Source organism: Scyliorhinus torazame, chromosome 20, assembly GCF_047496885.1.
Source record: "Scyliorhinus torazame isolate Kashiwa2021f chromosome 20, sScyTor2.1, whole genome shotgun sequence".
Classification (NCBI taxonomy): Eukaryota; Metazoa; Chordata; class Chondrichthyes; order Carcharhiniformes; family Scyliorhinidae; genus Scyliorhinus; species Scyliorhinus torazame.
This window is the reverse complement of record NC_092726.1, coordinates 42,191,860-42,218,986: the sequence shown is the minus strand read 5'-3', so window position 1 is coordinate 42,218,986 and position 27,127 is coordinate 42,191,860. Positions and strand designations below refer to the sequence as shown.

At 42.5% G+C, this 27,127-nt stretch overlaps 2 non-coding genes across 2 annotated transcripts; both read left to right on the top strand.

Moving 5' to 3' along the window:
* Window positions 1–18,664: 18,664 nt before the first annotated feature.
* On the top strand, window positions 18,665–18,855 carry LOC140397883 (U2 spliceosomal RNA). Its single transcript, XR_011937306.1, has one exon. It is a non-coding gene; the product is annotated as a U2 spliceosomal RNA (small nuclear RNA).
* A 6,148-nt stretch (window positions 18,856–25,003) lies between these two features.
* LOC140397338 (U2 spliceosomal RNA) lies at window positions 25,004–25,186 on the top strand. The gene has a single exon (XR_011936824.1). It is a non-coding gene; the product is annotated as a U2 spliceosomal RNA (small nuclear RNA).
* The last annotated feature ends 1,941 nt before the right edge of the window (window positions 25,187–27,127 follow it).

Below are 27,127 nucleotides of genomic sequence, written 5' to 3'. Positions count from 1 at the left end.
TGTTTCGAATTACTAGCTTTCGGACCTCAGCTCCTTTCTCAGGTGAAGGAGCTGCACTCCGAAAGCTAGTAATTCGAAACAAATCTCTTGGACTTTAACCTGGTGTTGTTAGACATCTTACTGCCCAGTTATTGAGCCCGTACATCATGTATTCGAGGAACAGCGATCACTGCATTCTCCCAGCAGCAAAGTCCCACACATTCATTCCAGCACTGCCCCTGACAATCGGGTCCTGAAGGCTGTAATCAGAATTTAACGTAGTCTTCTCACTTCAATTCCCCAATTTGTATATTCATTTCCATTAGTGTTGCCCCACTCAAGAGATCATCGGCAGTATCACCCAGTATCACCCAGTACTGGAGAGAATTCTTCGAGACAGGATCTGCTCACATTTGATTATCATAGAATTTACAGTGCAGAAGGAGGCCATGCGAATCATCGAGTCTGCACCGGCTCTTGGAAAGAGCACCCTACCCAAGGTCAACACCTCCACCCTATCCCCATAACCCAGTAACCCCACCCAACACTAAGGGCAATTTTGGACACTAAGGGCAATTTATCATGGCCAATCCACCTAACCTGCACATCTTTGGACTGTGGGAGCAAACCAGAGCACCCGGAGGAAACCCGCGCACACACGGGGAGGATGTGCAGATTCCGCACAGACAGTGACCCAAGCCGGAATCGAACCTGGGACCCTGGAGCTGTGAAGCAATTGTGCTATCCACAATGCCACCGTGCTGCCCATTTGGAAGCAAATGGACGTGTTAGTGAGAGGCAGCATGGTTTTGTGAAGGAGAGGTCGTGTCTCACTAAATTGATAGAGTTTTTCGAGGAGGTCACAAAGATGATTGATGAAGCTAGGGCAGTGGATGTTGTCTATATGGACTTCAGTAAGGCCTTTGACAAGGTCCCTCATGGCAGACTAGTACAAAAGGTGAAGTCACACGGGTGAGCTGGCAAGGTGGATATAGAACTGGCTAGGTCATAGAAGGCAGAGAATAGCAATGGAAGGATGCTTTTCTAATTGCAGAGCTGTGACTAGTGGTGTTCCGCAGGGATCAGTGCTGGGACCTTTGCTGTTTGTAGTATATATAAATGATTTGGAGGAAAATGTAACTGGTCTGATTAGTACGTTTGCAGACGACACAAAGGTTTGTGGAATTGCGGATAGCGATGAGGACTGCCAGAGGATACAGTAGGATTTAGATTGTTTGGAGATTGGGCGGAGAGATGGCAGATGGAGTTTAATCCGGACAAATGTGAGGTCAGGCATTTTGGAAGGTCTACTGCAGGTAGTGAATATACAGTGATAGGTAGAACCCTCAAGAGTATTGAAAGTCAGAGAGATCTAGGTGTACAGGTACACAGGTCACTGAAAGGGGCAACACAGGCGAAGAAGGTAGTCAAGAAGGCATACGGCATGCTTGCCTTCATTGGCCGAGGCATTGAGTATAAGAATTGGCAAGTCATGTTGCAGCTGGATAGAGCCTTAGTTAGGCCACACTTGGAGTATAGTGTCCAATTCTGGTCGCCACACTACCAGAAGGATGTGGAGGCTTTAGAGAGGGTGCAGAAGAGATTTACCAGAATGTTGCCTGCTATGGAGGGCATTAGCTATGAGGAGGGTCAAAGACAGAGTGGCTAGTCAGAGGCTTTTTCCCAGGGTAGAGGGGTAAATTAATAGGGGGCAGAGGTTTAAGGTGCGAGGGGCAAGGTATAGAGTAGATGTACGAGACATGTTTTTTACGCAGAGGGTAGTGGGTGCCTGGAACTCGCTGCCGGAGGAGGTGATATTTAAGGGGCATCTTGACAAATACGTGAATAGGATGGGAATATTTGGATACGGACCCAGGAAGTGTAGAAGATTGTAGTTTAGCCGGGCAGGATGGTCGGCACGGGACTGGAGGGCCGAAGGGTCTGTTCCTGTGCTGTACGTGTCTTTATTCTTTGTCCTTATAAACAGTGCCCTAAAGTAAACGAAAGGCATTTGAACAGGCCCCTCCAGTAAATCATTACATTTAAACCGTGTCCTCCAGTAAACAAAATGTATTTAAACAGTACCCGACATAAAACAAGTGCATTTAAACAGTGCACCTACAGTGAATCAAATGTATTTAAACAGTGCCCTAGAGTAACTCAAATATATTTATACCGTACCCTAAAGTAAATCAATCACATTTAAACCGTTCCCGACAATAAACCAAATGTAGTTAAACAGTGCTGTATAGTAAATCAAATGCATTTAAACAGTGCGCTACAGTAAATCAAATGCATTTCAACTGTGCCCCACAGTAAATCAAATGTTCTTAAATATTGCCCTAGACAATACAAATGCAGTTGAACAGTGCCCTGCACTAAATCAAATGCATGAAGAAAGTGTGCCGCAGAAAACCAAATGCATTTAAACAGTGCCCGACTGTCAATCAAATGTATTTCAACGGTGCCCGAAACTAAAGCAAATGCATTTAAACAGTGCCCTACAGTAAATAAAATGCAGTTAAAGTGCCCTGCTGAAAATCAAATGCATTTAAACAGTGTCCAACAGTAAACTAAAGACAGTTAAACAGTGCCCGTCACTAAATCTAATGCATTTAAACAGTGCCCTACAGTAAATAAAATGCAGTTAAAGTGCCCTGCTGAAAATCAAATGCATTTAAACAGTGTCCAACAGTAAACTAAAGACAGTTAAACAGTGCCCGTCACTAAATCTAATGCATTTAAACAGTGCCCTACAGTAAATAAAATGCAGTTAAAGTGCCCTGCTGAAAATCAAATGCATTTAAACAGTGTCCAACAGTAAACTAAAGACAGTTAAACAGTGCCCGTCACTAAATCTAATGCATTTAAACAGTGCCCTACAGTAAATAAAATGCAGTTAAAGTACCCTACAGAAAATCAAATGCATTTAAACAGTGTCCAACAGTAAACTAAAGGCAGTTAAACAGTGCCCGTCACTAAATCTAATGTATTTAAACAGTGTCCTATAGGAAATCAAGTGCATTTAAACAGTGCCCAAATGGAAACCAAATGAATTTGAACAATGCTCTATTTGAAGAAAATGCTTTTAAACAGTGCTCGACAGTAAATCAAAGGCATTTAAACAGTGCACTACAGAAAATCAAATGCTTTAAAATAGTGCGCTACAGTGAACCAAATGCCTTTAAACAGTGCCTGACAGTAAACAAATAGCATTAACAGCGCATTACAGGAATTCAAATGTACTTAAAGAGGGTCCTGGAGTAAATTAAATGCATTTAAACAGTGCTCTACTGTAAATCAAATTTATTTAAACAGTGCCCTCCAGTAAATCAAACGTATTTAAACAGTGTCCTACAGCAAATCAGATGCATTTAAACAGTGTCCTACAGTAAATCAAATGCATTTAAACAGTGTCCTACTGTAAATAAAATGCACTGAAGCAGTGCCCTACAGTAAATCAAATGCATTTAAACCGTGCCCTACTGTAACCCAAATGCGTTTGAACAGTGATCTACGTCAAATCAAATGCATTTAAACTGGACCCTCCAGTAAATAAAATGTATTTAAACAGTGCCCGACAGTAAATCAAAGATAGTTAAACAGGGCCCTGCTGAAAATCAAATGCATTTGAACAGTGCCCCCGAGTAAATCCAATGTATTTAAACAGTGTCCTACAGTAAGTCAAATAGATTTAAACAGTGTCCTCCAGTAAGTCAAACACATTTAAACAGTGCCCTACAGTAAATCAAATGCTTTTAAATAGTGCCCGACAAAAACCAAATGCCCTTAAAGTGTCTTACAGTAAATCAGACAAATTTAAACAGTGAAATGAAATGAAAATCGCTTATTGTCATAAGTAGGTTTCAAAGGAAGTTACTGTGAAAAGCCCCTCGTCGCCACTTTCCGATGCCTGTTCGGGGAGTCGGTACGGGAAATACGGGGAACAGTGCCCTGAAGTAAACCAAATGCATTCAACAGTGCACAACAAAAAAACAAATGTATTTAAACAGTGCCCTAAGATAAACCAAATGCATTTAAACAGTGCCCTCCAGTAAGTCAAATGCATTTAAACAGTGCCCTAAGATAAGCCAAATGCACTTAAACAGTGCCCTACTGTAAGTCAAATGCATTTAAACAGCGCCATGCAGAAAATCAAATGTATTTAAACAGTGCCCTACAGTCAACCAAATACATTTATACAGTGCACCACAGTAAATCAAATGTATTAAAAAGTGCCCGACACTAAAGCAAATGCATTTAAACTGTGCTCTGAAGAAAATCAAATGCATTTAATCAGGGCCCTACAGCAAGCCAAACGTATTTAACCAGTGCCCTAATGTAAAATCACTTGAATTTAAACAGTGACCTGAAGTAAATCAAATGCATTTAAAAAGTGCCCTACAGTAAATCATATACATTTAAACAGTGCCCGACAGTTAACTGAGGCAGTTAAACAGTGCCCGTCACTAAATCTAATGTATTTAAACAGTGTCCTACAGGAAATGAAGTGCATTTAAACAGTGCCCAATTGGAAACCAAATGAATTTGAACAATGCGCTACATTAAAGAAAATGCTTTTAAACAGTGCTCGACAGTAAATCAAAGGCATTTAAACAGTGCGCTACAGAAAATCAAATGCTTTAAAATAGTGCGCTACAGTGAACCAAATGCCTTTAAACAGTGCCTGACAGTAAACAAATAGCATTAACAGCGCATTACAGGAATTCAAATGTACTTAAAGAGGTCCTAGAGTAAATTAAATGCATTTAAACAGTGCTCGACTCTAAATCAAATGTCTTGAAACAGTGCTCTACTGTAAATCAAATTTATTTAAACAGTGCCCTCCAGTAAATCAAACGTATTTAAACAGTGTCCTACAGCAAATCAGATGCATTTAAACAGTGCCCTACCGTAACCCAAATGCATTTAAACAGTGCCCTACGTTAAGTCAAATGCATTTAAACAGAACCTTACAGTAAATAAAAAGCATTTAAACAGTGTCCTACAGTAAATCAAATGCATTCAAACAGTGCCCTACCGTAACCCAAATGCGTTTGAACAGTGATCTACGTTAAATCAAATGCATTTAAACTGGACCCTCCAGTAAATAAAATGTATTTAAACAGTGCCCGACAGTAAATCAAAGACAGTGAAACAGGGCCCTGCAGAAAATCAAATGCATTTAAAGAGTGCCCCGAGTAAATCCAATGTATTTAAACAGTGTCCTACAGTAAGTCAAACACATTTAAACAGTGCCCTACAGTAAATCAAATGCATTTAAACAGTGCCCTGCAGTAAATCAAATGCATTTAAACAGTGCCCTACAGTAAATCAAATGCTTTTAAATAGTGCCCGACAAAAACCAAATGCCTTTGAGGTGTCTTACAGTAAATCAGACAAATTTAAACAGTGAAATTAAATGAAAATCGCTTATTGTCAAAAGTAGGCTTCAAAGGAAGTTACTGTGAAATGCCCCTCGTCGCCACATTCCGATGACTGTTTGGGGAGTCGGTACGGGAAATACGGGAAACAGTGCCCTGAAGTAAACCAAATGCATTTCAACAGTGCACAACAAAAAATGTAATGTATTTAAACAGTGGCCGACAGAAAATCAAATGTATTTAAACAGTGCCCTACGGTAAATCAAATGCATTTAAACAGTGCCCTACAGTAAGTCAAATGCATTTAAACAGCGCCATGCAGAAAATCAAATGTATTTAAACAGTGCCCTGCGGTAAGTCAAATGCATTTAAACAGCGCCCTATAGCAAATAAAATGCATTTAAACAGTGCCCTACAGTATATCAATCGCATTTAAACAGTGCCCTCAGTAAATCAATCGCTTTTACAAAGTGCCCTCCAGTAAATCAAAAACTCTTAAATAGTGCCCTACAGTTTTTGAATCGCATATAAACCGTGCCTCAAAGTAAATAAACCGCATTTAAACAGTTCCATGCAGTGAACCAAATGTTTTTAAACAGTGCTTTATAGTAAATCAAATGCATTTACAGTGCCCTGCAGTAAAACAAATGCATTTCAACTGTGCCCTACAGTAAATTGAATGTGCTTAAGTACTGCCATGCACAACACAAATGCAGTTGAAGAGTGGCCCACACTCAATCAAATGCATTTAGAAAGTGCCCTTCAGTAAACCAAAAGCATTTAAACAGCGCGCCAGAGTAAATAAAATGCATGAAAACAGCGGCCTATAATAAACCAAATACGTTTATCCAGTGCACTACAGTAAATCAAATGCATTTATACCGTGCACCACAGTAAATCAAATGTATTTAAAAAGTGCCCGACACTAAAGCAAATGCATTTAATCAGCGCCCTACAGCAAACCAAACGTATTTAACCAGTGCCCTGATGCAAAATCATTTGGAATTAAACAGTGCCCTACAGTAAATCAAATGCATTTAAACAGTGCCCTACAGTAAATCAAATGCATTTAAACAGTGCCCTACAGTAAATCAAATGCATTTAAACAGTGCCCCACAGTAAATCAAATGCATTTAAACAGTGCCCTACAGTAAATCAAATACATTTAAACAGTGCCCGACAGTTAACTGAAGGTAATTAAACAGTGCCCGACATTAAATCAAATGTATTTAAACAGTGTACTACAGCAAATCAAAGGCACTTAAACAGTACTTTACAGTAAACCAAATGCATTTAATCAGTGCCCTACTGTACATCAATCGCATTTAAACAGTGTCCTACAATAAACCAAATGCACTTAAATAGTGCCTACAGTACATCAATCTTATTTGTTCTGGGCCAGGGTTTAGAGATTCCCAAAGTGTATCATGAAGTTCACCTCACGCTCCTGACCCAGAACTTTTAATAGACTGTGGTATGGGGAGCACACGGCCCACTCTACAGGAGTGGTACAGCAGAAATGGAAAATATATTTTAAAAAACAAATCGATGTTTATTCTATGAATTTAAGTTAACCTTTTTAAAACATACAGTGAACTTCTTAGCAACCATTAATTCAACTACAACCCCCAAAGAATACAACACTAAGTAATGCTTACGCTGTCCTTTTAACATCCAGAAGACTTACAAAAAACAGAACCTTTAACAGAAGCACATCTGGTTAACGTCACTCCTGAAAACGTTTATAATTCTGACTTCACCAAATGATCAAGAGATAGACGCTTCATGGCAGAGAGATCAAGAGTACACCCGCGCTGTCTGGCTTCTGCTCCAACACTGAGACTAAAACACATCCTGCAGCAAACAGCCTAAAACGAAAGTAAAAAGCTGCCAGACAGCCCAGCTCCACCCATACTCTGACATCACTGATAAACACCCGTTTCTTAAAGGTACATTTCTTAAACACCCATTTCTTAAAGGTACTCTCACATGACATCTCCGCCCAAGAAAAAATATAAACCATCAACTTCAAGATGGTTTCATTTTTCACCTTGTCACTATCCTTTAAGAAATGCACGAAGTAAACACACGTTTGCGTTTCTAAAAACAACACACGCAAACAGGGATAATAATATAGTCCATTTGTGTTCTTCTTCTTCAACTGAAGCCCTTCTCGATTGACAGTCACTTTCAACATGAAATTTTACTTAAATGTTTAATGAAATTCACTCATGCCAAGAAATCGCATTATTTCCCTACGTTTGAGGGTATCGGAAACTTCGCAATGAAAGTGACTTGGGTTTTTCCAAATTCACTTTTGGCTAGGTTTATCACCAAACCCGCCTCCGGAAGTCGATCGAATAATTCCATCAGACGTTTCAGCTGTTCTTTCCATGTCTGGCTGAACACTATCAGATCGTCGATGTATACCACACGATTGGGTAATCCTGAAACAACTTTGTTAGTTAACCATTTAAACGTGGTTGGACGTTTTTCATGCCAAATGGCACAACTTTGAATTGTTATATACCATCTGGAGTCACAAAAGCTGAAATCTCCTTCGCCCTTTCGGATAAAGGTACCTGCCAGTAACCCTTAAGTAAATCCAGTTTGGAAATAAAAGCTGATTGTCCCACTTTCTCAATGCAATTCTCCAAACGTGGGATAGGGTAAGAGCCCGTTCTTGTAACTGCATTAACCTTTCTATTGTCTACACACAACTGTTGGGTACCGTCTGGTATTGGTATCATCACTATGGGCGAGCTCCATTGGCTGCAACCCACTTCAATTATGCCATTTTAAAGCATAATCACCATCTCTTTGTTAACCTGTGCCAATTTTAAAGGATTAAGTCTACATGGATGTCGTTTGATTGGAACAGCATTTCCCACATCTACATCATGTATAGCCATTTTAGTACTTCCCAATTTATGTCCACAAACTTGCCCATGTGATAACTTTCAGGCCAGTCCGTTTTTCCTCTGGAAGGTAACTCTACAATTTATCCCAATTTTTAAGAACATCCCCGTTTTCCAATATAATTTGAGGTGTGTCAAATTCACAGTCATCTGGATTTGGTTGGTCATTTTGAGTTAGAATCATTAAAACCTTTTTCTCTCCTTCCCTTTCCAAGAACCTTTTAAGCATATTCACATGACACACTCGGTGAGTCTTCCTTTTATCTGGTATTTTTTACCACGTAATTCATTTCACTTAATTTCCTTTCAATCTGATATGGTCCACAAAGCCTAGCTTTTAAAAGTTCACCTCCCACTTGGAACAATACTAAAGCTTGATCTCCACAGGCGAAACTACAAACTTTGGATTTCTTGTCCGCTACCCGTTTCATCGCATTTTGTGCAACTTTTAAATGTTGTCTAGCCAATTGACCTGCTCTATTTAATAGTTCCCTATAATTTGCCACGTAATCCAATAATGTAATTTCTGATTACTCACTCACCAATTTTTCCTTACTCAATTTAAGTGACCCTCGTACCTCATGACGAAAGGTTAGTTCAAAAGACTAAATTTGGTTGACTCAGTAGGTGCATCCATAATTGCAAACAGTACGAATGGAATTTCTTTATCACAATCCTCTCAATAATCGTGACACTAAGCCCTCAACACTGTCTTTAATTTCTGACATCACCTTTCTAATACTCCCTGCAATTCTGGGTGGTACGCAGTTGATTTAAATTGTTTTATTCCTAAACTATCCATAACTTCTTCGAATAACCAGGAGGTAAAATTTGACCCTTGATCCGGTTGTATTTCTGTGGGTCGTCTATTGCTAGTAAATAATTTAAGTAATTCCTCCAGAATCCTTTTAGCTGTAATGTTACTGGATCGCCTCCGGAAACCTAGTAGACACCTCCATTATCGCCAAAAGATATTGATTCCAACATTTTGTTTTAGGAAGTTGTCCTACGCAATCAATTAGGGCCCTTGGAAAAGGTTCCTCAAATGCTGCAACGGGTATTAAGGGCGCTGCTTTTATCACTGCTTGAGGTTTCCCTATCATTTGACATGTGTGACATGACTGACAACATTTAATTACATCTTTCTGGCGTACAGGCCAATAAAATTGTTTTTGTATTTTAGCTTAAGTTTTCCTTATTCCCAAATGACCTCCCACTGGAACCTCATGTGAAACTCGCAACACCTCCTTTCCATACCCAACGGCAATACTACTTGATGAACTTCTGCCCACTTTTCATCCGCCTGCATATGTAAAGGTCTCCATTTTCTCATCAAGCCATTACTTTAACGGTAATAACACTCTGTTATATACTCTTCCGTGTATGTTTCTGATACATCCGTTTTATTTCTACACCTTTCTGTTGTAACTCTGCCAATTTTCCTGAACTAAAAATATCCGCCTCATCCTCCACCTTTGTCAACCATCTGATCAAAAACCTTTCTGATAATTGCACTTCAACTTCATCTTCACTCTCTGAATTCCCCTCCTGTCTTAACCAGTGATTTTGCGACCTTGTAACTACAGAATCCGGAAAAATACTTCAACACTTCAGTTGTCTGATTTTCCACTGGATTATCAACCACCGTGGGCATCACTCCCACCTGCGATTCAGCTATATCATTACCCAAGATAAACTGTATTCCTGGACAAGATAGTTTCTCTATTACTCCTACTACCACCTCACGCCTCTTCACTGGACTTTCCAACCTTATCTTATATAATTGAACACTACTCCTCTCACCCTGAATTCCACATATTACCACCTTTTCTGGCAGCATTCTTCCCAAACTACATAACTCCTCATCTCCTACCATTAAAGATTGATTGGCTCCAGTATCTCTTAAAATTGTGACTTCTTGACCTACTCCTCATGATACACATGAGTAACCTTTACCAACACAAGTAAATTCTTTAAAGAGATCTGGCACCATTTGATAAATCACCTCTTGATCAGGTGTACAATCTTTTGCAACTCCTTCGCTTCATTTGGGCTTTCCTTTACCACTTTAACTACCCCCACTGTCTTATCCTGTTTTACCACATCAGCCTTCCCAGCGCTTTTCTTCAAGCACCAACACTGTGACTTTACATGGCCTAGTTTATTACAGTGAAAACATTTGAACCTTTTCATGTCTCTTCCACCCTCCTGGATTTTTACTCTGAGGTACACTCTCCTTATTATATCCCATCACATCACCTTTACTTTTACCACTTGAGTATTTCTCATGTCCGCAGTTTCTATCCCTCACAGGCTGAAATTGATGTCGGAAACCAAGCTTTGATTTATGAACTAATTCATAATCATCTGCCATTTTGCTGCTAATCTCGCAATTTTAACGCTCTGTTCATGCACATGAGTGCATACTGCATCAGGAATTCAATGTTAAACTCCTCCAAAAGTATAATTTCTCTGAGAGCTTTGTACGTTTGGTCTATTTTCAAATCCCTTATCCACCTATCAAAATTAATTTGCTTGAGCCTTTCAAACTCCATGTATGTATGACCAAATTCTTTCTTTAATTTTCTAAACCTTTGTCAGTGAGCTTCGTGCCCGAGTTCATATGCACCTAAGATGGATTTTGTCACCTCCTCATACGTCCCAGATACCTCCTGCGGTAGTGATGCAAACACTTCACTGGCTCTACCTTCCAGCTTTGTTTGAATAAGTAATACCCACATGTCCTGGGGCCATTTTATTTGTTTAGCCACCTTATCAAATTAAATGAAAAAGGCTTCTACCTCCTTCTCGTCAAACCTTGGCAATGCTTGGACATATTAAAAAAATATTCCACCAAGCCTTCAACTTTGACGCTCTTTCTCACTATCCTCATCACTATCATCCAACTGTACGTTTCCCTTTGCGTCTACCAATTTTAACTGACTGTCATGTTTCATGGCTATTTTCTGAAGTTCAAACTCTCTCTCTTTATTTTTTCCCCTGATCTGTATCTCCCTTTCTCTTACTCTTTGTTCTGCTGGGGCTATTCTTCCTTTTCTACTTTCTTCTCTCACCTTTTCTATTTCTTCTCTCTCTCTCATTGATTTCCGTCTCTCTCCCTTTCTTATTCCTCTCTATCTCTTTCTTTCTCCCTTTCTTTTTCCTACAGCAAACTAAAGGCATTTAATCAGTGCCCTACAGTAAATCAAATGTACAGAAACAGTGCCCCAGAATAAATCCAAAGTATTTAAACAGTGCACTGCAGTAAATCAAATATAATTAAATAGCGCACAACAGTCCATCAATTGTATTTAAACAGTGCCCTCGAGTCAATTAAATGCATTTCAACAGTGCCCGACTGCAAATCAAATACATTTAAACAGTGCCCTAAGTTAAATCAAATGCATTTAAACAATGCCCTACAGTAAACCAAACGTTTTTGAACAGTGCTTTATAGTCAATCAAATGCATTTAAATAGTGCCCTGCAGTAAATGAAATGCATTTAAACAGTGACACAGTAAATCAAATGTATTTAAACAGGCGCTGCAATAAATCAAATGCATTCAAACAGTGCCCCACAGTGAGCCAAATATATTTAAATCGTGATTTATAGTAAATTAATTGCATTTAAACAGTGCCTGACAGTAAATCAAAAGTAGTTAAATTTGCGCCCTAGAATAAATTAAATGCGTTTACACAGTGTCCGACACGAAATCAAACACATTGAAACAATGCCCTACAGTAAGTCAAGTGCATTTAAACAGTGCCCGACAGCAAACTAAAGGCATTTAAACAGTGCCCTGCAGTAAATCAAATGCATTTAAACTGCCCGACAGTAAATCAAATGTATTTAAACAGTGCCCCAGAATACATCCAAAGTATTTAAACAGTGTACTGCAGTAAATCAAATATAATTAAATAGCGCAAAATGCATTTAAACAGTGCCCTCGAGTCAATTAAATGCATTTAAACAGTGCCCTACAGTAAATCAAATACATTTGAACAGTGGCCTAAAATAAATCAATTATATCTAAACGGTGCCAAATGTATTTAAACAGTTCTTTACAGTAAATTAAATGCATTTAAACAGTGCCGACAATAAATCAAATGTATTTAAACAGTGCCCCGACAGTCAATCAAATGCGTTTAAACACTGCGCAAGAGTAAAACAAATACTTTTAAACAGTGCACCACAGTAAATCAAATGCATTTAAACAGTGCCCTACAGTAAATCAAATGCATTTAAACAGTGCCCTACAGTAAATCAAATGCATTTAAACAGTGCCCAACAGTAAATCAAATGCATTTTGTTCCCTACAGTAAACTAATTGCATTTAAACAGTGCCCGATATTCAAATGCATTTAAACATTGCCCTCCTGTAAATCAAAAGCATTTAAACAGTGTTCTACGTTAAATCAAATGCATTTAAACAGTGCCCTACAGTAAACCAAATGCATTTAAACAGTGACATAGTAAATCAAATGTTTTTAAACAGGCGCTACAATAAATCAAATGCATTTAAACAGTATCCTACAGTAAATCAAATGCATTTAAACAGTGCCCTCCAGTAAATCAAATGCATTTAAACAGTGCCCAGCAGTAAATCAAATGCATTTTGTTCCCTACAGTAAACTAATTGCATTTAAACAGTGCCTGATACACAAATGCATTTAAACATTGCCCTCCTGTAAATCAAAAGCATTTAAACAGTGTTCTACGTTAAATCAAATGCATTTAAACAGTGCCCTACAGTAAACCAAATGCATTTAAACAGTGACATAGTAAATCAAAAGTTTTTAAACAGGCGTTACAATAAATCAAATGCATTTTAACAGTATCCTACAGTGAACTAAATGCATTTTAAAAATGCCATGAAGTAAATCAAAAGCATTCAAATGCATGCCCTACAGTGAGCCAAATATATTTAAATCGTGATTTATAGTAAATTAATTGCATTTAAACAGTGCCTGACAGTAAATCAAAAGTATTTAAATTTGCGCCCTAGAATAAATTAAATGCGTTTACACAGTGTCCAACACGAAATCAAACGCATTGAAACAATGCCCTACAGTAAGTCAAGTGCATTTAAACAGTGCCCGACAGCAAACTAAAGGCATTTAAACAGTGCCCTGCAGTAAATTAAATGCATTTAAACTGCCCGACAGTAAATCAAATGTATTTAAAGAGTGCCCCAGAATACATCCAAAGTATTTAAACAGTGTACTGCAGTAAATCAAATATAATTAAATAGCACACAACAGTCCATCAAATGTATTGAAACAGTGCCCCAGAATAAATCCAAAGTATTTAAACGGTGTAATGCAGTAAATCAAATATAATTAAATAGCGCACAACAGTCCATCAATTGTATTTAAACAGTGCCCTCGAGTCAATTAAATGCATTTCAACAGTGCCCGACTGTAAATCAAATGCATTTAAACAGTGCCCGAAGTTAAATCAAATGCATTTAAACAATGCCCTACAGTAAACCAAACGTTTTTGAACAGTGCTTTATAGTAAATCAAATGCATTTAAATAGTGCCCGACAGTAAATGAAATGCATTTTAACAGTGACACAGTAAATCAAATGTATTTAAACAGGCGCTGCAATAAATCAAATGCGTTTAAACAGTGCCCTACAGGAAACTAAATGCATTTAAAAAGTGCCATGAAGTAAATCAAATACATTCAAACAGTGCCCTACAGTGAGCCAAATATATTTAAATCGTGATTTATAGTAAATTAATTGCATTTAAACAGTGCCTGATAGTAAATCAAAAGTATTTAAATTTGCGCCCTAGAATAAATTAAATGCGTTTACACAGTGTCCGACACGAAATCAAACGCATTGAAACAAAGCCCCACAGTAAGTCAAGTGCATTTAAACAGTGCCCGACAGCAAACTAAAGGCATTTAAACAGTGCCCTGCAGTAAATTAAATGCATTTAAACTGCCCGACAGTAAATCAAATGTATTTAAACAGTGCCCCAGAATAAATCCAAAGTATTTAAACAGTGTACTGCAGTAAATCAAATATAATTAAATAGCGCACAACAGTCCATCAAATGCATTTAAACAGTGCCCTCGAGTCAATTAAATGCATTTAAACAGTGCCCTACAGTAAATCAAATGCATTTGAACAGTGGCCTAAAATAAATCAATTATATCTAAACGGTGCCAAATGTATTTAAACAGATCTTTATAGTAAATTAAATGCATTTAAACAGTGTCCTACAGTAAGTCAAACACATTTAAACGGTGCCCTGCAGTAAATCAAATGCATTTAAACAGTGCCCTATAGTAAATCAAATGCTTTTAAACAGTGCCCTGGAGTAAATCAAACGCATTTAAACAGTGCCCTACAGTAAATCAAATGCATTTAAACAGTGCCCTACAGTAAATCAAATGCATTTAAACAGTGCCCTGCAGTAAATCAAATGCATTTAAACAGTGCCCAACCATAAATTAAATGCATTTTGTTCCCTACAGTAAACTAATTGCATTTAAACAGTGCCCGATACTCAAATGCATTTAAACATTGCCCTCCTGTAAATCAAAAGCATTTAAACAGTGTTCTACGTTAAATCAAATTCATTTAAACAGTGCCCTACAGTAAATCAAATGCATTTAAACAGTGACATAGTAAATCAAATGTTTTTAAACAGGCGCTACAATAAATCAAATGCATTTAAACAGTATCCTACAGTGAACTAAATGCATTTTAAAAATGCCCTGCAGTGAATCAAATGCATTCAAACAGTGCCCTACAGTATACGAAATGCGTTTAAACAGTTTCTGACAGTAAACTAAATGCATTTAAAGAGTGCCCAACACTCAAATGCATATAAGTAGTGCCCTACAGTAAATTAAATGAATTTAAACAGTGCCCTGTTGTAAACCAAATGCGTTTAAATAGTGCGGTGAAGTAAATGAAATGCATTTAAACTGTGCCCTACAATAAATCAAATGCATTTTAACAGTGCCCATAGTAAATCAATGCATTTAAACAGTGCCCTACAGGAAATCAAATGCATTTAAACAGTGCCCTACAGTAAACCAAATGAATTTAAACTGTGCCCTGTAGTCAATCAAATGTATTTAAACAGTGCCCTACAGTCAAACGGACCTTATTTAAACAGAGCCTTACAGTAACACACCAATTAAAAGTGCCCTACTGTAATCGGACTTAAAATGTGCCCGATAATAAATCATGTTTTTAAACATTAAACATGTTTATGTAAAGCGAATTGCTTTGGAGACCTAAAAAACAACTTTCCCGAGGCCAGTATATGCCCTTCCAAAAACTGAACGGGATCCAGCCAAAATAATACTGTTCCATATTTCTATCCAGCATATTAATTCTGCTCCATTTTAATATGCAGCCATATTAAAACGGCTCCATATTAATACTGTTCCATATTAATACTCTTCCACATAAATACTGTTCCATATTAATACTGTTCCATATTCGTGCTGCTTCATTTTAAGACCTTTACAAATGAGTACTGTTCCATATTAATGTCCAGCATATAAACATTGTTCCATATTAATACTCGCTCATATTATAACTTTTCCATATTAGTAGTGTTCCATATTAATACTGTTCTATATGATTACTGTTACATATTAATATCCAGCCATGTTAACACTGTTCCATATTAGTACTGTTCCATATTAATATCTGGCCATTTTAATATCCGGCTATATTAACACTGTTCCATAGTAATACAGTTCCATATTAACATCCAGCCACATTCCATATTAATAATAATTATCTTTGTCACAAGTAGTCTTACATTAACACAACAACGAAGTTACTGTGAAAAGCCCTTCGTCGCCACATTCTGGCGCCTGTTCGGGTACACAGAGGGAGAATTCAGAATGTCCAATTCACCTAACAAGCACGTCTTTCGGGCCTTGTGGGAGGAAACAGGAGCACCCGCAGGAAATGCACGCAGACACCGGGAGAACATGCAGGCTCCGCAAAGAGAGTGACCCAAGCGAGGAATCAAATCTGGGACCCTGGAGCTGTGACGATATGGTTCCATATTAATACTGTTCCATATTAGTACTGTTCCATATAAATATTCAGCCATATTAATACTATTCCATATTAATACGGTTCCAAGTTAATATGCAGCCATATTAATACTGCTCCATATGAATAATGTTCCATATTAATATCCAGCCACATTAATGCTGTTCCATATCAATATGGTTCCATATTAATATGCAGCCAGATTAATACGTTTTTGCTCAGTGCCTGCTACCCCGCCCCCCACATGGAGGTTGGACATGGCCCGACTTGCCCATAATGCTTTGTGCAAGAAAATATCACAGGCCACAGATGACTATATTATTAATAACTAGAATGGGTAAGTGCCACCCTTCACGCTCTGGGAGGCCACGAAGGCTGTGATCAGGGGTGATATCATGGCCAAGAACGCACGTAGAGACAAGGTAGAGAGGGCGGCTAGGAGACAGTTGTGGACTCCATACTGGAGGTAGACAGGCGATACTCTGAGGGCCCGACCAAAGAACTCCTGGCGGAGAGGAAAAAGCTACAAATGGACTTTGATCTGCTCTCCACGAGGGAAGCATTGCAGCAACTCCGCCAGGTACGGGAGACCCTTTATGAACACGGAGATAAAGCCAGCCACTGCTGGTTCGCCAGCTGAGAAAGCAGGCAGCCACGGGGGTAATAGCTCAGATTAGAAGCAGCAGACCGAATCCAGTGGCAGAGCCAAAAAATGTCTACGAGGCATTTGAGACGTTCTACCGGGGGCTATTCACCTACAAGCCCTCAGCTTAGGGATGAAACAGTTCATCGATGGACGGGACACGCCAGTTGTGAGACAGGCTGAAAATGGGACTGGAAGCACCAGTAAAACTGGGAGAAGGATAGCGCAGTGGTGAGCCCTCGTTCCTCATGGTCCCGCCCGCCCCACACATCCCTGTGACGATGGATGTGGCTGTCCTGCAACCCAGTTTTGTGTAGAAGCTGGGATTCGTCTTTCTGGAGCGCAGGAGGTTAGGGGGAATTTAAACAAGTCTTCAACGTCATAAAAACATTTTTTTAATGATAGAAATGGATAGATCCTCTGCCCCCAATTGCTCGACTGCATAAATCCCACCTTCGTTAGTGTCCCAATCCACCGGACTTTCCACAATACCATATCCAGCAATACTCAGGAAGAATAATTGTTTTCCTATCCAGCCGACTGTTCTATATTGAAGAAGCTGGTGAACTTTAGAAGGACAATTCTGCCTTCCTATCCACACTGCTGTTCACACATCAGTGCACTACGTCGAGATATACTTTGGACTGACTTTTCTGTGTCATTTTTGGCTCTATTGTTCATAAAAACAGATCAAGCTGAGCTGTACGAGATCTGCGTGTCCCCAGTGCACTCTGCTGAACACATCCAGATATAGTCTGGAGTAATATTTCGGTCTTCCGTTCTAACCTGGTGCTCCAACGGACACATGCACCTGCCCTGCATGTATGTGTTTCATTTCCCAACCACTGTCCATACCCACTGACCCAAGCTGTACTTCAGAAGCCAATCTGTCTGTGCCATTCGCCTTGGATTGTTTCGAAATCCCACGTCAGGCTCGAATGCAGGTTACGATTCTTTATAGAATCATAGAATCCCTACAGAGCGGAAGGCGGGTCATTCAGCCCAACGAGTCTGCACCAGCCCTTAGAAAGAGCAACCTATTTAAGTCCACACCGCCACCCTATCCACATTCCCGCAACCCAAACTAACCTAAAGGGCAATTTAGCACGGCGAATCCACCTGACCTGCACATATTTGGACTGTGGGAGGAAAACAGAGAACCCAGGGGAAACCGTGTCAGATAAAGTGCAAACTCCACATGGACAGACATCCGAGGCTGGAATTGAACCTGGGTTGCTGGCGCTCTGAGGCAAGCGTGCAAACCACTGTGACACCGGATTGCAGCCTCCTGGACTCTGCACTGCACAGATTCACCGTGTAGGACAATCTCTGGGGTCTCTGACAGCCTCTTTTTTGTTTTATAATGAAATACACAGTTCTTAAAATTTAGAGTAGTCAATTACTTTTCCAATTTATGATGGCTCAGCCACCTACCTCTCACATCTTTGAGTTGTGGGGTGAGACCAACGCAGAACCGGGGAGAATGTGCAAACTCCACGCGTCCAGTGACCCGGGACCGGGGTCGAACCCGGGTCCTCGGCGCAGCGAGGCAATGTGGACTGGGAACTTAAGGAAATTAGGAGAGCAAAAACGGTACATGAAAGGATACAGGCAGGGAAAATGAACGAACGTCCGAAGTAATTTTACCAGCTCATTAAGGGTAAAAGGATAACTGGGGAAATAGCCGGCAAACATGGGCTATCGCTTCTCGGCCTTTTGGTTCAGATCAAGTGTAGTATCTGTTCTTATCAGTTTAATATCTGGTATGTCCCCTATCGGGGCACCGAATATTAAATTGATTTTTGGGACACGGAGATGGTTCAGGGGCTTTCTTGCTCCGCTCCAGGCATCAACCTGGCCTTGCAATGTTTCCAGGAGTGGTGCCTTCACCCCACTTTGGGCACAAATAGTGCAAAAGCAGAAAATGGCGCAAAACCTGGCTTCCCCTCTTCTCTCTTGTCCAGTTGTCTCATCCTGACCAATTTAAAGATTTTCAGGCTCCAGAGCATTGCTAGCTTTTCTGCTGGCGGGCGCACTAATGTTGTGAGGCTATGGGCTCGCGGACTTGCGGCAGCCAGGCTCCGTTTTCAGCTGATATGCCAAAAAGATATCCTGCTGCTTTTTACAGGCCACTCACCCTCACCCTCGGATGCCGACTTGCCTTCTCCTCACTTCAGTTACCACATCCCTTCATCCTGCACAACGGGGAAGTGTGGCGACAGACTGAACGGCATCCTGATTTGGATGTAGGTATACCTTCACGGCGTCTCTTTTCGTTCTCGTGACTCCACGACCAACACGCCAGGGTGGAGCTCAGGGAGACTAGACATTGCCCCCTGTTGGATTCCGCCATTACTTGCTGCTTGCACGGATTGCCCTTTGTTCGGCAAAGGTGGAGATTACTTCGACTCCCTCCATTGGGTGTCACTGGGCCTTCGCAGCGTCTCCATTTAATCTGGTGACGACAGGGGACGGCTTGCCAGACGATGTCTTCCTGTTGTGTTTTACTGGTTCTGCATGCACAGACTCCACCGTGCTCGGCCAAACTGGAGGTCTCTTGACCAACAGTGACCGTAGACTAAAAGTTCCAAAGCACAGTCGAGCGCAGCAAGGTGCTCCTGAATGTCGGTGGTCGAGGAGGACAAGAGCCATAGCCGGAAAATATTGGCTATCGCTTCTCGGCCTTTTGGCTAAGATCAAGTGTAGTCTCATTTGATCGAGAGAAGCTGAGGATTTCGATGACGATCGTGGATTGGAGAACTCGGAGGGATTGAAGTCGTCAAAGAGGAAACGTTTGGAGCTCGGCTGCTATTGGTGGATCTACATGCTGGCTTAAACCTCTGGTTTAGGCCTAACGCCGATATAGTTCAGACCCAGCGTACGAGCTATGGATGCAGCCGCATCCCGACCACCAGGCTGGGGAGTGCGAAACACTGTCCGATTCACAGTGAAGAAAACGGAAGGAGAGTCACCTGTGGACCGGAAATACTTCGTGAAGAGGGTGCTGCTCGAGTGTTGTGGGTTTAAAGCAACAGAGATCTTCTGCTTGCAAAACTTCCCCAACAATGGTTTTTTTGATGTCACCTTCAAGAGGGTCGCAGCGTGCATCAAATTCTTGAACGTCTTCAAGGAAAAAGGTAACCAGAGTCAGCTGTCGATCCTGACTGCGGAGCCTCTGTTTACGCTACCGTCGCAGCGAAAGCGGGTTGTTACACTGCACACGTACAAACCCCACGTCCCTCTGTCTGATGTGCTCACGTTCCTCGCCAGGTACGCTGAGCTGAAAAGTGACAGCGTGCAAGTGAAAGACACCTTCGGCATCTGGACAAGTGAGGACCAGGTCAAGGTGACTCTATGAACAGACAGCAACGGAACCAACTTCATCCCCCCTCCAGTTTCGCTATTGGAGTAAATCGTGCCTACCTCGACTATGTGGGACAGCCACGAGTATGCCACACCTGTGGCAAGACGGGGAATGTTGCAGCAAACTGCAGTGTGACCTTCTGCAAAAACTGCAGGCAGGAGAGACAAATGACTAAGGACTGCAAGGAAGACAAGCACTGCAACCTGTGTGGGGAGGCGGGCCATCTTTTCAGGGCCTGCCCGAAACGCGGGGCAACATATGCTCAAATCATCAGCAGCGGAGTTATAAAGGCGACCAGAGAGAAGGTTCATACAACCTCCACCGAGAAAGATACCACGGCACAAAATGCGGGAAAGCAACAGAAGGGCCCCCAACAAAAAAGAGGCCCCAGCACGCCCTGACAACCCAGCGCCAGCCCCATCTGATGAGGAACACTCAATGGAAGAGGAAGAGGATGGGACAAAGAATAAAGAGCCCTGGGAAACAGTGAACAGGGACAAACGAAAGAGAAAACAAAAAAACAAACTGAAGAACCCCCCGAGGGGTAGTGGCAAAAAGCGACACCTTTCAGCCAGCGTACTTAGCGCCGACACCTCATCCGATGAGTGAAAACAGGACAGGAATCGGCCTCAAATAAAGAGGCATAGCACCAACGTGGAACGGAAGGCACAGACCCCCCCAGACCACCGACCGGGAAGAAAACAAGGTCACAGACCAACCCCCGATAGTAACGGGCAGCAACAACCCAGGTGAAGACCGGCCTGCAACCCCAACACCTACTGACTGCCACGACGAACCCCAGGGCTCCCCCCCTCCCCCCCCCCCCCCCCCCACAATGCATCGGCATCAAAATCACGGGGCCAGTATGGACCAGAACAGTTTTCTCAGCCCTGCAACTGTGCTAAATTTTGCGAGCACCACCGGCATGCTGGGGAACATCGAACAGCTGGAACAGCCAACTGTATAGACTCTGGACTCTTGAGACTGGTAAATCTACCTTTTTATAATGGGGTTAAAAATTGCATCCATAAATGTGCGAAGCATCAAAGATACTTCGCGGTGTGTAGCCACACTCAACTATTTGGCAAATGTAAAAGCTGACCTACTGTTCCAACAGGAGTGCGGAATTCCGCACCTCAGCAACTACAGGCGCTGGTCGGGCTGGTGGTCCCACGGGCCGTCCATCTGGTCAGGAGGAAACGACTGCCGCTCCTCCGGCCTGGGTATTCTGCTGCGGGGAGGCAACTTCACCATCTCCGACGTTAAGGAGGGCGGGCGCCTCCTCGTAGCAGACGTGAAATACAAAAACACCCCTCTCAGACCTATTAATGTGTACGCCCCGGCCGTAAAAAGTGAGCGGCTGGCAGTTCTTCAGCAACTCCCACTGCTGTTGGCCACCTCCAAGCCGGTCATCCTGGGTGGTGACTTCAACTGCATCATCGATGCGGCTGGACGATCCAGCAAAGCCGACAGCAAACTAGACGCTACGTCCAGACTCCTGATGGAAACGGTAAAAGACGCCAAGCTGCTCGACGTCTGCAGCAACCCTGCAGACGGCGCGGAGCGTAGATACACATGGTCACGGCCAGACGGGTCCGTCCGCTCCAGGATAGACTTCTTTTTTGTGTCCCGAGCTTTCACGGTCAGGTCCACCGACGTAACGCCGGTGTTCTTCTCTGACCACTGCCTCTTACTGGCCGACTGCCACCTGCAGGAAGACCAGGGGGTAGGCAGGGGGACGTGGAAGCTAAATGTAAAACTGCTGACCCCTGAGAACATCGAGGAACTCAGGAGGGATTACAAAGGTTGGAGAACCGTGAAACCCCTCTTTGAGGCCCCACATCTCTGGTGGGAAGCAATCAAGGGGAATATCAAGAGGTTTTTCATCCTCAAGGGCGTTCAAAAGGTGAGAGAGAGACGAGGGGTCATGTCCAGGCTCCAGAAAAGTATGCAAAATTTGCTCCAGCTGCAGTCGATGGGGGGGGGGGGGGGATGTCAAGGAGGATCTCCAAGAGGTGAAGAGCCAGCAAGCCTCGCTCTACACCTCGGAGGCCTCCAAGGTTATCTTCCGTTCCAGAGTCCGCTCCGTGGAGCAGGACGAAAAGTGCTCACGCTTCTTCTTCCAAAAGGTGCACAGAGAGACCTCTGTGATCAGCAGCCTGAAGGAAGAAGATGGCTCTGAAAAGTCATCGCAGTCTGACATCCTGAGGATCAGCCAATCCTTTTATGCCGGACTGTATGACCTGAAGCCAACAGATAGCACTGTTTCCCAGACCTTCCTGTCGACTATCACGGAGGTCATAGGCGACAGCGAGCTGGAAAACCTGGACAAACCACTAACTCTGGACGAGCTCACAAAGGCCGCCAAGTCCTTCGAGACGAGTAAAACTCCCGGAAGCGACGGCTTACCGGTTGAGTTGTATTCGGCTCTGTGGGAGTGGATGGGCCCAGACCTGCTGGAAGTGTACGAGAGTATGCTTCTGGAAGGCAGCATGTCAGTGTCCATGAGGAAAGGCATCATCACCCTCATCTACAAGCAGAAGGGGGAAAGGGAAGAAATTCGAAATTGGCGACCCATTTCACTGTTGAATGTGGACTACAAAATTCTAGCAAAGGTCATCGCCAATCGGGTCAGGTCTGCTCTGGAGTCGGTGATCCACCCTGAACAGACCTGTGCTGTACCCGGCAGGAAGATCTCTGATAGCCTCGCGCTACTCAGGGATACGATCGCCTACGTGCAGGACAGGGGGCTGGACACTTGCCTCATCAGCCTTGACCAGGAGAAGGCTTTTGACAGAATATCGCACACCTACATGATGGATGTGCTCTCCAAAATGGGGTTTGGGGAGGGAATTCGCAATTGGATCAAACTGCTCTACACAAACATCTATAGCGCAGTCTCAATCAATGGGTGGGAATCAGAAAAGTTCCATATCAGATTTGGAGTCAGGCAGGGCTGCCCTCTCTCCTCTGCCCTTTTTGTGTGCTGCATAGAACCTTTTGCCGAGTCCATCAGGAGGGATCCGGGTATAAGAGGAGTGACGATCCCAGGCAGTGGAGGCATGCAAGTCAAGGCCTCCCTGTACATGGACGACGTTGCCGTCTTCTGCTCGGATCCCGCGTCTGTACGCAGGCTCTTGACCACCTGCGACCAGTTTGAACTGGCCTCTGGAGCCAAGGTAAACCGGGGCAAGAGCGAGGCCATGTTCTTTGGGAACTGGGCCGACTGGTCCTTTGTCCCCTTCACTGTCAGGTCAGATTACCTGAAGGTGCTAGGGATATGGTTCGGAGCTGCTGGGGCGTGCAGCAAAAACTGGGAGGAGCGCATAGGAAAGGTAAGACAGAAACTGGGCTGGTGGGAGCAACGCTCCCTCTCCATTGCGGGCAAAACCCTGGTCATCAGCTGTGAGGTACTCTCGGTGTTACTGTACGTGGCGCAGGTCTGGCCCATAACCCGACCCTACGCCACAGCAGTCACCCGGGCCATCTTCAAATTTATCTGGCGATCCAAGATGGACCGTGTCCGAAGGGACACCATGTACAAACCTCTGGAGCAGGGAGGGCGGAACGTACCCAACGCCTCCCTCATCCTGTTGGCCACCTTTGTGTCCAGCTGCATCAAGCTGTGCGTGGACCCCCAGTATGCAAACACCAAGTGTCACTACATACTGAGGTTCTACCTGTCCCCGGTGTTACGAAGGATGGGCCTGGCCTCATTGCCGCGGAACGCTCCAAGTAGTTGGACCGTACCGCACCACCTGTCCTTTGTGGAAAAGTTTTTGAAGGAAAACACCTTTGACCACAAGGCAATGAAGCAGTGGTCAGCACGTAATGTCCTCGAGGCCCTCAGGGAAAAGGAGACCGTGGAGGACGTTGGATGGTTCCCTGAGCAGACTGCCAGAGTCATCTGGCAGAACGCCTCATCACCAGAACTTCCAAACAAGCACCAAGACCTAGCTTGGCTGGTGGTGAGAAGGGCCCTCCCTGTCAGATTCTTCATGCACACCCGAAGGCTCTGCACCAATGCACGCTGCCCTCGGAGTGGTTGTGGGGGAAATGAGACGGTCACACACCTCCTTGTGGAATGTGCCTTTGCAAAGAAGGTCTGGAGAGAGATGCAGTGGTATTTGTCAAGGTTTATCCCAAACAGATCTGTGACACAGGACTCTGTGCTCTACGGACTGTTTCCAGGGACACACACCGAGACAAATATCAACTGCTGCTGGAAGGTCATCAACTCGGTAAAAGACGCTCTTTGGTCTGCCCGAAACTTGCTGATCTTCCAGTGCAAAGAATTGTCCTCGAGCGAGTGTTGCAGACTGGCACATTCCAAGGTCCAGGACTACGTGCTGAGGGACGCACTCAAGCTTGGGGCAGCTGTCGTCAAGGCGCAATGGGGAAAGACCACTGTGTAAAGTCTTTCCAGCAAATGTACACCGAGGGGCGGGTAACAGTGTAAAGCCCCTCGGTCGGGGCAACCAACACTCCAATGTACAAAAAAAACTGGCACTGTAAATATTTAAGAAGGAATTGTAATGTAAAGAGTGATATGTGTATGACAATATCAAAATTGATTGGAGAAAGTCAAGGCAACATGTAACCCTGCCGGAAATGTACAGTCAAGACAATTTGAAATGTTTCTGTAATGCTCATGATAAATTTTTATGAATAAAGTATATTTTTTTGAAAAAAAAAAAAAAAAAAATCTGTTCTTTTCAGTTTAATATCTGATGTGTCCTCAATCTGGGGACCGAATATTAAATTGATTTTTAGGACTCGGAGATGGTTCAGGGGCTTGCTCCTTCCGCTCCACGCAACAACCTGATCTTGCAGTGCTTTCAGGAATGGTGCCCTCTCCCAGCTTTGGGGCGCAAAATGTATAAAAGCAGAAAATGCCGCAAAACCTGGCTTCCCCTTTTCGCTCTTGTCCAGTTGTCTCATCCTGACCAATTTAAGGCTTTTCAGGTTCCAAAGCATTGCTAGCTTTTCTGCTGGCGGGAGCTTCGTGCACGAATGTTGCGAGCCGATGGAGTCGCGGACTTGCGGCAGCCAGGCTCCGTTTTCAGCTGATATGCCACGCAGATTTCCTGCTGCTTTTTACAGGCCACTCACCTTCACACTCGGATGCCGACTTGCCTACTCCTCACTTCAGTTACCACATCCCTTCATCCTGCACAACGGGGAAGTGTGGCGACAGACTGAACGGCATCCTGTTTGGATGTAGGTACACCTTCACGGCGTCTCTTTTCGTTCTCCTGACTCCACGACCAACACGCCAGGGTGGAGTTCAGGGAGACTAGACATTGCCCTCTGTTGGATTCCGCCAGTACTTGCTGTTTGCACGGATTGCCCTTTGTTCGGCAAAGGTGGAGATTACTTCGACTCCCTCCGTTGGGTGTCACTGGGCCTACACAGCGTCTCCATTTCATCTGGTGACGACAGGGGACGGCTTGCCAGACGATGTCTTCGTGTTGTGTTTTACTGTTTCTGCATGCACAGACTCCACCGTGCTCGGCCAAGCTGGAGGTTTCTTGACCAACAGTGAGCGTAGACTAAAAGTTCCAAAGCACAGTCGAGCGCAGCAATAGCGCACAACAGTCCATCAATTGTATTTAAACAGTGCCCTCGAGTCAATTAAATGCATTTCAACATTGCCCGATTGTGAATCAAATGCATTTAAACAATGCCCTACAGTAAACCAAACGTTTTTGAACAGTGCTTTCTAGTAAATCAAATGTATTTAAATAGTGCCCTACAGTAAATGAAATGCATTTAAACAGTGACACAGTAAATCAAATGTATTTAAACAGGCGCTGCAATAAATCAAATGCGTTTAAACAGTGCCCTACCGGAAACTAAATGCATTTAAAAAGTGCCATGAAGTAAATCAAATGCATTCAAACAGTGCCCTCCAGTGAGCCAAATATATTAAATCGTGATTTATAGTAAATTAATTGCATTTAAACAGTGCCTGACAGTAAATCAAAAGTATTTAAATTTGCGCCTTGGAATAAATTAAATGCGTTTACACAGTGTCCGACACGAAATCAAACGCATTGAAACAATGCCCTCCAGTAAGTCAAGTGCATTTAAACAGTGCCCGGCAGCAAACTAAAGGCATTTAAACAGTGCCCTGCAGTAAATCAAATGCATTTAAACTGCCCGACAGTAAATCAAATGTATTTAAACAGTGCCCCAGAATACATCCAAAGTATTTAAACAGTGTACTGCAGTGAATAAAATATAATTAAATAGCGCACAACAGTCCATCAAATGTATTTAAACAGTGCCCCAGAATAAATCCAAAGTATTTAAACAGTGTACTGCAGTAAATCAAATACAATTAAATAGCGCACAACAGTCCATCAAATGCATTTAAACATTGCCCTCGAGTCAATTAAATGCATTTAAACAGTGCCCTACAGTAAATCAAATGCATTTGAACAGTGGCCTAAAATAAATCAATTATATCTAAACGGTGCCAAATGTATTTAAACAGTTCTTTATAGTAAATTAAATGCATTTAAACAGTGCCGACAATAAATCAAATGTATTTAAACAGTGCCCCGACAGTCAATCAAATGCGTTTAAACACTGCGCAAGAGTAAAACAAATACTTTTAAACAGTGCACCACAGTAAATCAAATGCATTTAAACAGTGCCCTACAGTAAATCAAATGCATTTAAACAGTGCCCTACAGTAAATCAAATGCATTTAAACAGTGCCCAACAGTAAATCAAATGCATTTTGTTCCCTACAGTAAACTAATTGCATTTAAATAGTGCCCGATACTCAAAT